This window comes from Engystomops pustulosus, chromosome 1 (assembly GCF_040894005.1).
Source record: "Engystomops pustulosus chromosome 1, aEngPut4.maternal, whole genome shotgun sequence".
NCBI classification, from domain to species: domain Eukaryota; kingdom Metazoa; phylum Chordata; class Amphibia; order Anura; family Leptodactylidae; genus Engystomops; species Engystomops pustulosus.
In genome coordinates this window covers 245,324,066-245,340,297 of record NC_092411.1, presented here as the reverse complement: position 1 = coordinate 245,340,297, position 16,232 = coordinate 245,324,066, and the positions used below count along the sequence as shown (strand labels likewise).

The window sequence follows — 16,232 nt, the reverse complement described above, 5'->3', positions numbered from 1 at the left end:
TGCCCAGGCTACCTTTCCCACTGTGAAAGAGTTAAGTGGTGCTTTCCTTTCACATATGCTTGGCAGCACATCACCTATGCTTTTTTCCCTCCTGAGCATCTTGTTTCAGTACCCCCTGAGTATCTCTGTAGTTTGCCCGAACCAACCTCCTCGTCTTCCTTTATTCCTCAATGAAAGCTCAGCAATAGCAGAAGAGACGAGGCTGGCAGGTGCTCTGCGACTTTTCTGTGGTATGAACATTTCTAACTTTGCTTGTGTCCTCCGACTGAATATTTCACGTAATCCTCTGCTGTTTTTATCATTTGTCTTTTTTGTATCTTTTTTTTTTTTTTTTTTTTTTAATCAAATGCTTGCTATGATGTCTATGCATAGTGTTATTGCTTTATTAACACAGTTCTTGATATGTCTTGGGAACCTAAGCCTTTAAGTGCTAAGGGAAACTGAAACAGATTGGAAGTTTTAAGTAGTTTGAAACATGAATTATATATATATATATATAACATCTATTAATATCTAGTTGGAGTAGTTGATGTGGTTGGAGTTCTAAGTAGGTTGAGTTCGAAGTAGCACCCTGTATATGCAGCTTCATATTAACAGATTTAATATAACTATATATATATATAGTTATATAGTTATATTGCATCTGTTAATGTGAAGCTTCATATACAGGGTTCTATACATAATGTATCAGAAGTTCTTGGCTCTTACAAAATGTATGCCTATTAAATAAAGACTGTGTAACTGCATATTCAGCAAGTAGTGAAGCAGAACTGTGCAGCAGTAGGATTGCCCCTCTTACACAAGGAAATGGAAAAGACAGACACTTTGACTGTCTTTAAAGGGAAGCTTATAGAGCCCAGTGTGAACAAGACATTATTCTTGGAGGCGCGAAGCCCTGAATGGATGCGAATCTCATAAATCTGTCCGGCCTTTTGTGAGTTTTCCTGGCCCAGATTTCAAGGAAGGTGAAAAAGTTAAAGAATTGGCACTTGGACATCATTCTTTGGATGCAGATCTTTCATGATAAATAACTCTGTTCATGTCGTTTTGTAAAGTATTACGTTATTCGGTTACATTGTTGTTGTACAGATGTGACCTACAAGTCAACAGGCGACTGGAGATTGGTAACATTTTTGTTGTTCTTTTTACCATTTTCTCTCATGTTTTATGTTGGGTTTCTACATGATAAGGCCTGTGAATATCCTTTTGCATGACTGTATAAGAAAGGGGTTGCGTTTGTCTTTGTCTTTTTTCACACTGGTGCTAGTAGCGTGTAGTTTTTAAAGAAAAAAAAGCCGCTATTTTGTCTAATTTTTCTTTAATGATAAATACTATTGTAGGGCTAAGACTTTGGGCCGGATCCTTTTAAGACTTTGGGTAAAAAACTGTATTGACACTTAAAGAAAGTATCTTATAGAGATTTTTAACTGCATGTGTGGCTTGCTTAATTGACAAATTTAGCTTTGCTAATTTACATATTTTCAAAAAAATTGAAGATTTTTTTATTTTTGCGAGAAGTCTAACGAAGTCAATGTATTACATTTCCCATGAGACCGAGTTACTAAAATTGCATGCTTCTCTCTTCATTTAATAAAGCCAGGTCATGCAGCAGTAGGATTAGACAAATCTGAATTCCCTCTTAAAAACTCAGTGAAGCTTCCATTTCCCGACCTACACTAAAAAAAAGAGGAGTGTTTAATTATCTCCACTTCAAACGTGTATTCTGCACAGCTGGATATAAGAGTCTGTTCTAGATTTCAAAAGAACAGGCATTTATTGAACAGTTTGATTCAACTGGCTATACTTTCTGCTGTTCCCTGTGTATAGGTATTCACAATAGAGATACTGCACCCCTGACTGGGTAGTCTCTTGTGCCGCACATTAGAGGTACTGAACACAGAAGTAGGTTAACTCTGACTATTATACACCTGATCCCATACTGAAGCGATATTATCATCTCTGCCCCTTCATCAACAATCTCATTACGGTCAAGGAAAACAATTATTAGTTTACATTGCAGAGGTAAAATTGCCATAGCCTATTCCTTTCATTAGACATGATATTACATTGATATTAAGATATAAGTTGTTTGCTATTAAGTGATATAGGGAATGGGTTTTCGGTTAGAAATGATCATGGGCCATTTTATGGTTATGTACAGACAATAAGATTTAGAAATAATATGCATTAGAGCTCGACACCCAGTACTCTGTTAATATTGTGTATTTGCCTTCATGGTCAGCAATTTCCCTCATGTCAACTTGCAGATAAGAGAGTCACAGAATGGAGAAATACTGTCTAGTATAGCATTGATGTCATAATTGACCATGCCAGTGATGGCCCTTGACACCCATGAATTATTATTGCGGTTACACGGACGTAACACATGCCATATAAGACACATCAATAATTCCTGATTTTGTCTTTGTCCTCATTTCGCCTCCTGTGCATGTAGATTTTCTGTTGCTGAAAAGCATTGATGTGTTTTCCAAGACCTCTTGGTTTATCTTTGAAAGCAAAACAGTCAATACATGTGCAGCTCAATAACATTACTATAAAGTGTAATTTTCCTTGGCAGAATGAGTTAAGTGCCAAATAACCCAGTAGACTTTTGCATCTCATTTCCTCTTCGTATATTCTCTTATGAATACATTTGACACATAGGATATATGTAGATCTTGTGGAATATTTATTGGGACTGGAACTTTCTTCTCCTTATTGACACCCTGAATATCCTCTAGAACTAAATATATTACATTGTAGATCTTTAAATATGTGAAACCAAAAAATTAATATTAAAAGTTCAAAGAATATGAAATATGCACTAAATGAACAGAACTGAAAACATTTCTTTGCAATTGTTGTTACGTTTTTCCAATAAATTACAATCAAGATGTATTTTTTTGATTTTGGTTTGATTCCATGGCCTGATACCTTGATCTTTAGATGCTTCATGGCAACAATTTTTTTCAATGTGTGTTTCCTCATTTCACATAATGAGTATGGATTACAACAAAACAAATTTTGTCCTTGTGTGTTAAAGGGTTATAGATGGTTCTGTTATATGCATCAAAAAGTTGCAGGGTAATCACATTTAGGTCAATATGACTAGGTTGAGGAATATTAAATTTGCAGTAGATTTAGAAATTAATTTTGCTCATATGCTTTTTGATAGCTTTTCTTCTAGAACATATCCTTGGTGCCCAACAAAGAGCTGTAGATACAGGAGATGACAAATGGCACCATACTGGGTCTTGCTTGGCCAAACCTCTGTACATTGTAAGGTCAATTAGAACATCTTCACTTTGGGCAAGATTTTTGGACTTTGTTTTGAAGGCTTTACACAAAGGACCTTTGTCTGTGTTATTTTCATAAGATCCTGGTCATGTGCTTGAATGCACAAGTGTTCAGGCATGTGCCGAGGATCTCTGGTGCAAAAGAAGACTAAGATATAAGATGCCTAAAACTTGTCATTCATTAGAATAGAATAGGCATAAGTTCAGAATCTCCAGACCATGTCCAATATCCACAATGAAAACTCTCGAGTCACAGAAAGACTTGAAAAATTAAGACTGAATAAGGATGGAAGGAAGAACAATGTTTTAAACTTCTGTAGTCAGAAGAAAGAAAGACGTAGAAAGACAAGTTTAGATAAGATCTAATAATCAAGAGATCTAGAAATCAAGTAGACTTTGCTTCTCAGAGGTGTAGACATGAGTGTATATTTGTTATTTTGTTTTCTCTGGACAAATCTGTCCAATTATTAAAGCAAGTACTTCAATAATAACCCATGTTTAATACTTTGTTCTTAATGCACAAGAACTTTCCTTTGATGTGTCCTACATACATTGAGCACTGATTTCTTCAAAGCTATCGCTCCAGCACCCTCCTGATATACTCTTAGCAATAAACAAATAGACTTGTGTGCTCCATGCTGGGCTTCACTGAAGCTGAAGTCACAGTTCTTCTCTCCCTATCTGCTTTTCATTATTTTGTCCACCCATTAGGTAAGCATTTGTTCGCTCTTCGACGTATTGAAAGCTGAACATAGTCACTTAAGTCTTATGATTTTAGTAAAGGCCTACATGAGACACTAGTAAACCTATATACTGGACATATAGTATATACTTATTGGTCTAATGTTATTAATTTAATACAAGGAGGCTATGTGCATGACCAAGGTCCATTTACACTGCTTGAATATGCTAGGGTGTATTTCATATGCATTTTGTGAGATGAAAACTCCTTCCGTAAAAATCAGTTCCGACTTATAGCAGTCATTGGGGGTCATTTATCTATAGTCTGGAAATATGTGCCTTAATTTTTGAGATGGGGGCTAGTGTTAAATCTTGCTTCCCTCTTTGTTTTTTTTTTAGTTTGCACAAAAGTGACACATTTTTGAGCAACCCCCTTTAATATTTTTCCTACTCCGGCAGAAGAGAGTTTTTTTTTTCTGAAAAAAAAATCGATTTTTTTGCCACCATTGCACAAAAATGTGCCACTTTTTTAAACTTCAGAATCTGGATTCCAGATATAAATCAAGCACAAATCTGGAAAAGTCAGCAAACTTTACTGGGTGGGAGAAAAATAACGAAAAATTAGTACAAATCGACCGGAATGCACAAAAATGTCACAAAAGGATGTGAACAAAAAGAAAAAAGACTGTGATACATCCACCGTATGGGCACCATGTATAGGATCTGTACCACTCAAATATAGTAGTCAGCTACAATAATTTTAAAATACAGTGGGAATTAGGAAAATGAGTAAGGTCACAGATATCATACAATATTCATTATCAGTCATAGCTATGTTCAGAGTCATAGCTATAGTGATGCTGAGCATAAAGTGGCACCTTAGGCTGTGAAGGAGGAGTACTATAACAGATGTGTCATAGCAAGGGGGTCCCAATCAAGTTGTCATAAAATTGATGTCTAGTTCTTGGCTAAAATATATTTCAGATATATATATAATCAGGGGCAGCACTACACTAGGGAAATGCGGGTGCAATGCTAACAGAGCCTGAAAAAAGACTCCATGTAATATATTCAAGAAAAAGAGCAGCACTCCAATTTCAAAAAGTGAAAAATCAAGTGGATTTATTCATACCACACCTCAACGTTTCAGCTTAAACTGAAGCCTTTGTCAAGCCTTAAGCTGAAATTGGAGTGCTGCTCTTTTTCTTGAACATATATATATATATATATATATATATATATATATATATATATATATATATATATATTACATATAGAGAGAACAATTGTCTGAGCATGTGAATACACATGCTGTTTCTCCAGGTGGTCGTACACAGAGCCAAACTACTCAAGAAATATTGTAGCAGCAAGAACTTGAAACTCTACTGGCATGAAGGAACAGCTGCGGTCTTGTATTTTGTCTAGAGTTGGCACAGTAGCAGGCGTTGATCAGTTTGTCAATGTTCAGTGAATTCGGATGTGTCCAAAGAAGGCTTATTATCTGGCAGGATGTCTAAAATACAACGATTGTGCTTCTAACATTTGCACAAATGGTTTTCATGTTCCTGTAGTAAGCGATGCATTATTAGCTGGACATAAGCTGATAGAGAGTTGTCAGAGTGCGCTGTCATATTCCTCCCCGGCACAGCTGTCCTGTCACTGCTTAACACCACTTGTCCTTTGTACTCTAGTCACTGACATCTAGATCTTATGGGCAGACATATGTAGAAGTCACGTGGTTACATCCGAACAGGTGATTCATTTATTCTAATGGGATTTCTCAGCTTCAAATATACAGCGTGTGGGCTGGTTTCTGCTGTAATGGGAAAAATTATAGTCTGCGCTATAACCAGCAGATAAAAACTGAATATAAACTTTCCTGTGCGGTATAATTCGGCCGTTTGTGCGCCATTTGGGTGAAGAATGTTCTTGATTAGACTGTAGCAATGGGGGAAGACGGAAGTATTATATAGACAGATGTATAATAAAATGACACCAAACATCATTTTGTTCTCCAACAAAATCTGTGTTTTTTCTGGTCTTGGTAGATGAAGAGACGTCTATAGTGACGGAGGAAAGTGTATACTTAGCTGCTGCCAGGTTTGGCATAGACCGCGTCTTATCGTGTAGACACTTCTAGCACCGGAGCACAGCTATTAGCAGTTTGCAGGGGTTGATCAGTAAATGTATCTGTGTCCCGATCCTTGTTTTCTGCCTGGGCCACTGTGAGCAGAGACTGTAATATCATTTCTGTGCTTTGCATAAATATCTACTTTATGATGGAAAATACATTAACTCTGTTATGTACAGTGTGACAAATGACAGGCCTGAAAGGGATGGCAGAGTGATTTCTCCTCTGAACCGCCATCAAGTAATTTTAAGCGCATCAGATGGATAGGAGAGATCCTTATCGAGCTTAATGCCAACATTATCATTTTTCTAAATCTCCTTAACTGGTCTAAAAGACGGATGGGTTTAATTGTTTGACGTTTGAAATCTGTAGGGTTATTATAGCACAAATATAAATAGGTATTATGATTTATTTTTCACTTTATATTATTATGGTATGATATTAGTATTAACAATACTAACTAATGTATGTGAATTTTGCTTTTTTTACGGAAACATAGTATTTCACTGGCCCTCTGCATGGTAGTCACTGCCAAGGCCCTGTTGGGGATATCATAAATCTAGCAAGGAATATTTATGTCATTGATTATTTGTATTATACATGAAGTAAAACTGATGGATGTTTTCAAGCGCCTTTTGGCTAATTTTGGCTTTATTTGTCTTCTCTGCGGCACAGCTGGGGTTAAGCTGTATATGACCTAATTATGTAAAATGAACAGTTTGGAAGGTCGTTTGGCAGTAGTCTTGTTTTTCCGCTTTGACTGTGAGAGCGAATCTGTAGAGTGAATAATGGTTGTGTGTAGCTTGTAGGGCCCTGTGTCAAATGGTAATGGTGAAGTTGTACTAACCAGCATTGTGTATTTCTCCGCATGCGGCTCAGGCCTTTCAATTTTATTCCACGTAAACGAGCAGAAAGGTGACTTGCTTGGAACTAAATAAGCTAGAAATCTTCATTTCGGTTACTGTCTTAGTTAATCCTTGTTAAATGATCTTATTATATGTCTTGGCACATCCCGTAATCAGTGAAGAGCTTGGTTCATGTCTCAACAGCAAAGATGAATTCATACAAGATCATCTTTGCCAACGTAGCCTTGCTTAACCCTTTGTGCCAAAAACAATGGTGATTCGGTACTTCTGCAGAATGACGTTTCATGTAGAAAAATATATTTTACATTCATTTCTTTGATCAGCCATCTTCTTCTTTAGTAAGGAAAATGGTGAACTAAAAATATAAGTATATTTTTTTAAAAAAATTGGCATCTAGTCATTTTAGTATATGATGACTTGAAATGTGAATATGTAAATGGATCCATTGTGTATGCAATAATAATATCATTTAGTGCAAAAACAATTGGCTCTTAATTTCCAAGCAATGTTTTTAGAATTGCCTCTAATCAGGCTTAATATTTTTTATATATTACATTTTGAAACATATAGAATATTGTGGGAATTACAGTATCTGATGGTTATATTGTTCTTGTATACTGAGAATGAAATTGACTGGTTATGGTATAAATATTTATACACAAAGAAAAAAAGGAAGTATGCTATGAGACCCAAAAGTAAAAAGTAAACAAATTTTATTTGTACCATAGTACACCACAACACAGAAATATTAAAAACATTTAAAAGTATGGACTACACACAAATGTAAACCAACAAAGAGACCTGGCATATGATAAAGCCGGTCAACCTGACCAACACCAGCTCCCCCCAATGAGCAAAGCCTCTCCTGACCAGGTAAATGATGAAAAGTGAAACAGGTGGAAATACTAGAATATGGTAGAAACCAAACAGAGGTTGATCCAAATCAGGAAGCCAGTTGGGTGGCGATACGCGTTGGGTCTCGTGCCCCAGTCTCTCCCTACCTCTCCTTGGTCTGTATTTTCATCACCACAGGTAGATACCTTTCTGATCCATTATAGTGCTTTACAGAGAGTTATATGATCTTACTTTGATTTACTGCTCCACAATTTGGATCAACCTCTGTTTGGTTTCTAACATATTCTAGTATTTCCACCTGTTTCATTTTTCATCATTTACCTGGTCAGGAGAGGCTTTTCTCATTGGGGGGAGCTGGTGTTGGTCAGGTTGACCGGCTTTATCATATGCCAGGTCTCTTTGTTGGTTTACATTTGTGTGTAGTCCACACTTTTAAATGTTTTTAATATTTCTGTGTTGTGGTGTACTATGGTACAAATAAAATTTGTTTACTTTTTACTTTTGGGTCTCATAGCATACTTCCTTTTTTTCTTTGTGTATTTATTTTCGGTCGTTTTCTGTATGCTTTGATCCTTAGTATGTTTACATTAGTAGTGCTAGTCCCTTGCTCAGTTTTAAGGTATAAATATTTGACAATGGTTAGTTATGTTTACCAAGCTATTAAATGGAAAACAAGGTTTGTAAGTATTTCTATTTGTATTATTACTTCCTCATCAGAGGATTTAACCTCAGATAAAGTTGTACAACTTGTTTGAAAACATTAGATGTAATAGCAGCTCGCCGAAAGCTATTTGTTTAGACTCCAACTAGATGGTACTCCAAAATGGCCTCCAAGACAGGATCTGTAGTTTTGTACTTAAGTTGAATTTTTATATAATCTGGTATATTTTATATTTGTAACTCCAGACAAACATTCACATCCCTGTGACAATTGGATTTTGTGCTGTCATGAGAACAAGGATCATTGCAGCTTGAGATTAAAGTGACCAGAGGTCACAGTGGCATATGATCGTCTGAAACTAGGGGTAGTCTGTAAATTGGGTGTTCTTAAGTTAGGGGCCGTCTGTAATCTAATCTGTGAAATCTTTATAGGGTACCTATCATTTTGGGAAACTTCCTGAAGGTGAGAAGTTTTTATTGGCATATATCTGATTGCCCATTATGTGTGAAGTGTCTTTATTCCTATAAAGCCCATGGATTTTTACTAAAACGGTACCTATGAATCTCTATTTTGAATATGATAATAACTAAACAGAAATGAAGGTAATAAAATTAATTAATATGGAAAATATATTAAGCAATTGCATAATATGTCAGTGAATGACCGAAAATTGATGGTACGATTTTGAAAGAGTCCTCGAAAAAGGATAAATGAAAACTCACCAATAATTTATAACTTAATTTTTGTTATCTCATTATGTAACGACAACCTTTATCGACTTTCCCAAAAATAGTTTGCTACGTTTCAAGGGAGAAGAAATGGATATGGATTAAAACTACCATATCCAACACTCAAGACTGTTCTACATTTACCATAACCATAAAAAAAATGCTAGAATTCTGGTTCCATTTAGTTTTTTTAGTGACATCAGACAGTAAAATTTTTTGCTCTCAAATTATAATATATTGAGATAGAAGCAAAAATAGAAATGAAGGGGTACCATAACAACCCTCACAGAGGTCTGACAAGTACTATGTGGTTATTATTACAGATTTGGCCGGTAGAGGGTGTAGTTACCGCGCCCATTTTCAGAATCTCTTCTCGTTTTCGGACAGATGTCACACAGCATGGTATAGACATATTTCTTCTAGGTTTTTCTATAACTAAAGGGGTTTCAGAAAATAATTGATATTATTTGTGTAAGGAAATGTTAAACAATTTTCCAATATACTTTCTATATCATTTTATCATGGTTTTTCTTCTTGCTGTCCTTGTATAGAAAGCTTCTATGTTTTCTTCCAGTGGATAGAAATCTGTACATGGTCATGTGATGTCACACAGGTGCAGAAGTTGTCATTATCACTGAGAGTAATCGGATACTAACGGCTCATGAACCTGTGTGACAGATTTTTATCCAGTGGAAGTAAAGGACTTTCCTTTTTGAAATTAATTGTATCTCAATTGACATCCATTAATACCAAAAACTACTACTTGCTTCTCTTCAGAACATAGCAGCCGGTATATAGCTCTGAAATGAACACATGTAATATGTACACACAATCTGCTTTGCTTAGATTATGACCAAATAAAGCTACATAGAGGTCTCACTGACTATGACTTATCTGTCTTCTTTTCTTTTTCTTTATGTTTTTTCCCTTATGCCTTAGCTCATGTTTTAATGTTTTTATTATGAGTATTCAAACTTAAAGTGAACCTGTCATATAGAAAAATTAAAGCCAGATCAACAGGTACCATCCTATAAAGCAGAAAAAGTTAAATATATTGTACATTGTGTCATATCTGTTAGAGACTGTGTTATAGAGCAGAAGGAGCTGAACAGATATACATAGGGACTTATTTACTAAGGGTCCTTGGATGGCATTTCCGTCAGACTTCCTGAAGTTTTGGGGATTTGCGCCACTAGGACATTTAAATTGTGTCACAAGAACAAGCACTTACATGCACCAGGAAGAAGAAGGTGAACTCCAGCGGACCTGAGAGGGGAAGCGTCACATGCAGGATATCGGGCGCACGATCTTAGTGAATCGTGGCACAGTGCACAATGCACATCGGGGAATGTGCCAGGGAGGGGTAAGTAAATGTGCCCCTATAGTGTCCAATCTACAGGTAAGCTGTAAAGCAGGATGAACTAGTCTAGGCATATTATATTCTCCTATCTGCAATCAACTTGTTATAAAGCAGAAGAAGCTGAGTATGCTGTGTATAGTGTCTCACTAGGGACAGTGTTATAGCGCTGATGGAGCTGAATTGATGTACATAGTGTCCTATCTGTAGGCAGCACATTATAGAGCAAAAGGAGCTGAACAGATGTACATAAGGTTTAATCTATAGGTAAAATGCTGTAAATCAGGAGAAACTGACCTGATTGTACATATTGTTCTGTCTACGAGCAGCATGTTATAGAGAAGAAGAAGCTGAGCATTCTGTTCATAGTGTCTTACCACAGGGACAGTGTTATAGAGCAGAAGGAGCTGAATTGATGTATATGGAGTCTTATCTGTAGACACCATGTTATTGGGCAGAAGGAGCTGAGCAGATGCACATAGTGTCTTATCTGCAGGTAACAAGCAAGTTTGGGATTACAGGAGGTGTTGAATTAGAATTTTTTGCAGATTGCTGCATAGCACAAAATTGATTTTAATACTTACCCAGGGACATTTTTAATTCTGCCCTGTAATAAACTAATGCTGAACTGCTGTCCCTCATAATGATGGGTTTGGGCTTGGATATCAATTTATTTTCATAAAGACTACAAATATCTGTGTTTTTCTGGATCCCTTTCTCTATTCTTTCTTCTGCTAATGAAATAGTTAATCACGGAATCTCCTTCTTATTAGACACAGTATTTACCATAAATAATTCTCTCTAATTCGCATTCCTTCCTATCAAACGCTTGATTTAAAGACGCCCTCTCTCCACCGCCGACTCCCAGCTCATCTTCTTACTGATTAGATTGACTTCTTTATTGCTGAAGTTTACATTTTATCTACATTTTCGATATTATTATGAATATTCTCTTGCCAGATTCATTAAAATGTTTCCATAGAGCAACAAACTAAAAATAGATGGCACATAAAGGATAATAACATGGCTGATCGCTTTCATACTTAACCACTGAACCAAAAGTGTCTGTATTGGTATAATCTGTAAGTGGAAAATTACCTTTTTAATTTCTACATGACATTTGCCCATTCCAAATGAAAATGACTTGCTTAACTTCATATTCCCCAAACAACCGAGCATTAATCCTACTGCTAACAAACCTAGGAGCACAGTGCCAGTCCACCCAGAAATTACATAAGCACCACTACTGAGTATTAGGGTAACATAGGAAAATCACTGGTTACTGTTTCCTAATTAGTGACATTTAGTTAGTCCCACTTTGCAATAACTTCACACACTACAAAAATATCTTTAATAATTAGTATTCCTTGGTTTGTAAATTTAGTTCATACAATACGTGTCCTTTTTGAGGCATTGTTTAAAGCCCAGACAATCCATTTAAAGGGGTATTCCAGGAATCAGCATAATTCATATACAAATGGGTCCTTAAAATATAAGCTGATATATGATTAGTTGTTATTTAAAATTTATCTCCCCTTAGCAGAAAATGCTGCTGACATACAGTGTAATGAAGAATTAAAATGCTACTGACCCTTTAATCAGTCCATTGATTTCCTCCATGTGGAGCAGACACAGGACAGAAGATGGCGGCTGGTCACATGTCCACATCACATGTCCTGCACATGCCTGGGCAGGTCATGTGATCACCACTTTCTTTGGCTGTAGCCAGATGGTTGCAGTGCATCCAGTATGGCCATTATTGTGATGAGACCCATCTCAGCGAAGCAATGAGCAGTGATGGCAGTTACACATCATTACTATGGTAACAGAGCAGGACAGTCTGTTACATCATCACGATGGCAGAGCACAAGGGGTAGGAGAAGTTACTGCAAACTAAAGGATCATGGGACTTGTAGTTTCCATTAGCGGTCATCTTGGTGATAAATCCCCCTACTTCAGATAGGCCATAATATTTTGTGAATCATAAAATCAAACTATTTAAGCTCCATTTTGTGATTAATGACATTGAGTTTTGTTATATTCATTTATTTATAGCATCATGGGTTTTTGTGTTGGACGTTCATATTCCCGGAATACCCCTTTAAGTTTGAATATACATTAGGCATGAAGAGTTAACAACTGTTTCAGTAAGCAGTAGTTACATATGTGCCTGAGGTTTTACAAGTTTCTTGTCAATCTGGTAATTGAAATCCTCTCATCAACTCATCAGGAAGACCTACCTCGTCTGACTCCGCTTTTTTAAAATCTAACATATGATTAAGCTATTTTGTTAGCAAGACAGAATTCAGCAGAGATCTATATTCGCTTGTACAATTAACTCATGCAAAGATTTTTGGCAATGTAGATACCATAGTAAATACAAAGCACCCTATGTTCTTCTGCTGTTGCTGCTTCTCCCTTTACTCAGTTTCAGTTATTACTTTGAGTTTTGTTTTTTGGATGGATTCTTTGGAACTTTTGTGTTAACCTTTCTACAGCTAAAAAATGTTTAACTCTGAAATGCCCACTGTAGATCGAACCGCGGTTTACAGTACAGTAAATATAATTATTTTAAATAAAGAGACACATCGATATCTATATTTTTATAGATTACTTCATAAGGATAAAAATTACCCCATCGTATTCTGCCTCACGATCTGTGCAGGACACAGAGGAACATGGCGGCACCACGTGGAGCTATACAGCCTGCGGTACGGGCTCATAATGTGATCAGTATTGTAGTCTGTGCCTCTGTGTAGCACGAGGTCTCATGCGTATTACATCTTAGCCGAAGCATTTTTAGACATTATTTTAGGGTGTTATTGGATTCTATACTTAGCAAAAAAACAACTTTATTTACATAGAAGATAATAAAATCTTGGAGTGTTTTATCAGCTACATGGCCGTCCCCGCGTGGTCTGCGCGCTGCATTGATGTATGGGTATCTGAACATTATAAACTTTTACAGCATACCTGCTAGCATAAACTATACTGACTTCTCCACAACAATCTCTTCCCAGCGGAACCACTTATTTTCCAACTGCAGTAATCTTTCCTGACTGAATCAATGAATACATAAGACAAAGGAATGATTTTATAACAAAAATTAATTATTCCGGCACATTTTTGCTCTTGAGCAGTAAGGCTGAATCTACACACAGACATTTCTTGCACCCCAGCTTCAGTAGTATCTGTCTCGCAACATTAGAATTATTGGTAGCTGACTTACAGAAAAATCATTTTTATTAACCCTGTCTTCTTGAAATTTTTTTTTTATCAGAGCTTTTTACATTTTTTTTTTTGTTAAAGCAGCTGCTCTCTGTGGGCAATGTGGAGCAATTGAGTTATATGACCTCTGATTGTGTACCCCAAATTTACATCAGGGTGCAGGGAATAAGCAGGAGGAATTGAAACTTAAACTCAATGACACCACAGGGAATTACAAAGCAATATTTTTATCCTGAATATTAACAGAAATCTACCATCAAAATCCATCAAGATAATCGAGGGACACTAACTCATAGATCCAGGCAGGTGACTGTGGTAATATTCCTATATTTCTTATCCATGGCCTGCTTCTTTCTAAAATCAACCTTTAAAATTATGCTAATGAGCCTGAAGGACATGGGACTGAGGTTGACACTACAAGAGCCTCTCCGTGCTGCAGCTTCACAGGTTGTCACACTTTCCCCTCCCACTGTGGGAGATTGCAGCAGACAGAAAGATAAGGAAAATGTCCAGGATAATGGTGGAGGGGAGACGTTCAGCATTTGAAGAAACATCATAGAGGGGCTCAGGTAATGCCCCCATAGCCCTTCTGGGTCATTAGCATAATTTAAAAGTTGATTTTAGAAGAAAGGGCAAAAATAATAGATAATAATATAATTAGATTACCACAGTCATGGTGCCCTGGTTTATCAAACTTATCACTCCGTTTCCAATGCATAAACAGCTTAACCTCCAAAAATGGGCCATTTTTTGCAGTGGAAATCCTTCATATATGAAAGGTTGAAATATGTTGACCATATCCTTAATAACGTTTGTACATTGCAGGGAGTTAGCCTTCAATGATATTTCATCATTTTGCCTGCTGTGTCCCAGTTAAGAGCGGAAATATTAACTGTAGTGCAACACAGAATGTATGTGTATGTTCTCAAAATTTTATGTAATGTTTAGACATTTGTGACGTATCCACACAATCTTCTAGAAACATGTAGGTTCCACCTCTGAAACCTGAATCTTACTCCAGAATTGTGGTCCCCCAAATCTTCCCACCGCTCCTGCAGGGCGCTTGTGTTAAGAGTTGTTTTATTTGCTTGTTTTTGACACTGTTTTTATAAAATATTGCCAGTAAAATTAAACATTCCGCTTCAAATGGACCTGCAGTTTGAGAAATCAGCAAGAGCTGCACAACAGTGGGAGTAAATTTATTTTTTTTTTTGCTGATTTTTTTTCTGTGTGATCAATATTATAATACAGGTATGATTCTCTCATTGTTATATAACTGCCTAACTAGTCCATTCCCGAGTAGCAACTACAGAACTCATATTGATTTTATCTTTGTTACATCATTTGTCGGACTGGTCTTCCTTCTGTTATTGTTGGTAATCAATAGCAGAAGTTTAAAAAACTGTATTTATTAGGTATAATTGCTAGAAGCAGATTTCTTTGGGAGTTGATGTTATTTTGCTGCTAGTTTGATCATCCCAGTTGTGATATATATGATATACCTATATCATCTGACTTTAGTTTTAACTCCATTTTTAACTACCCCTTTCCATTGGGGTTTAAGAATATTTAATCCTTTATCGCTGACACATACAACATGCAGTCATGTCAGGTACAGCTGTTTGCAAACATCACTAACAAAATTATGGACGGGTATTTGTAGCTTCTGTGCTGGAAATGAATACATCTGAGGATACAACTTGCTGACTGTGTTTATGTAATTTAATTTTACCATCTGGAATAAAGTAAACAATTTTTAGAAATATAACTTCTAAAAAGTGAAACTGCCATCGTTTCCGACTGTCACAGACGGCGCGCTCAACTTCAAGCCAATAAAACTTTGTTGAGTAGACTAAATTATTTTAGCGTTTAACACTATTTGAATCGCTATGAAGAAATCCATGTAATCGGGATAGTTTCTACACCATCTTCCTATAGTAGTACTGATTGATAGCAGTCATAGGGGGACATGTATATTTATTTCTAGTCAAATTGTCTCATTTTTGCTACTTTTGTGACTTTTGCTACATTTTTGCAACTTTTCACTGCAACTTTTGCTGACATTTTTTAAGTACACCTTGGTCTGCACCTTGCGCATGTCTTATGTATCTTTATTTTCCAGATGTTCCATGTTTGCATTTACATTTTTTTTAAATTTATTGGTTACTTCTAAAGGTGAGGTCACACGTGGCGTTTGGTTGCGTTTTGAAACGCATTACAACATATGTTAACATCATGTTAACAATGCGTTTTGTAAATGCAAAAGTTAACAGTAATGTAATAAGGCAAATCACCTCCCCTCAGCTGTTTTAATTGGGTTTTGAAACACATTACAACTAAATCAAAACGCAACGTGTGACCGCACCCTTAACATTATGTGTGACCGCAGCCTCATATATCGTCATCTCCCTGGGTTGTGAGTACAGTGC

At 36.4% G+C, this 16,232-nt stretch overlaps 1 protein-coding gene across 16 annotated transcripts in view; it reads left to right on the top strand.

Annotated features, from left to right (window-relative positions):
* Positions 1–16,232, top strand: part of TENM3 (teneurin transmembrane protein 3) — a 1,383,253-nt gene that overhangs the window by 582,115 nt on the left and 784,906 nt on the right. Inside the window, exon 1 of one of the 16 annotated variants that reach the window (XM_072123409.1) lies at positions 213–230. The exons of the other annotated variants lie outside the window; for them this stretch is intronic. The gene's annotated coding sequence lies outside the window, so the exon portion shown is untranslated. Of the gene's footprint in view, positions 1–212; positions 231–16,232 lie in introns of those variants that run through there. 16 annotated transcript variants of the gene reach the window in all.